We start from the raw sequence: 283 nt of genomic DNA, 5'->3' as shown, positions 1-283 counted from the left end.
TTTTTTAGGGGTAAGAACAAGATTTCTAATACTCAATACTGATACAGACCCCGAGTTAAAGTGACTAAGTAGTAAAATATTTACCATAAAACGTAACTTGTTTTCTATGTATAAAGGATTCAATTAAAGAAAACTAGTTTAGCCATCTCCTTCAAAGATAAACGAAAAGAATTTACATATAACTTATTTAAGACTTAAGTCAGCGTAGTATAACAGACAATAACAGAAAACTTATTTTCCCATAGTCTTTTCTTTTGTATGTATACGTGAGCATGTGCGTGAA

Source organism: Penaeus monodon, chromosome 34, assembly GCF_015228065.2.
Source record: "Penaeus monodon isolate SGIC_2016 chromosome 34, NSTDA_Pmon_1, whole genome shotgun sequence".
Taxonomy (NCBI): domain Eukaryota; kingdom Metazoa; phylum Arthropoda; class Malacostraca; order Decapoda; family Penaeidae; genus Penaeus; species Penaeus monodon.
Note: the sequence above shows the minus strand (reverse complement) of the source record.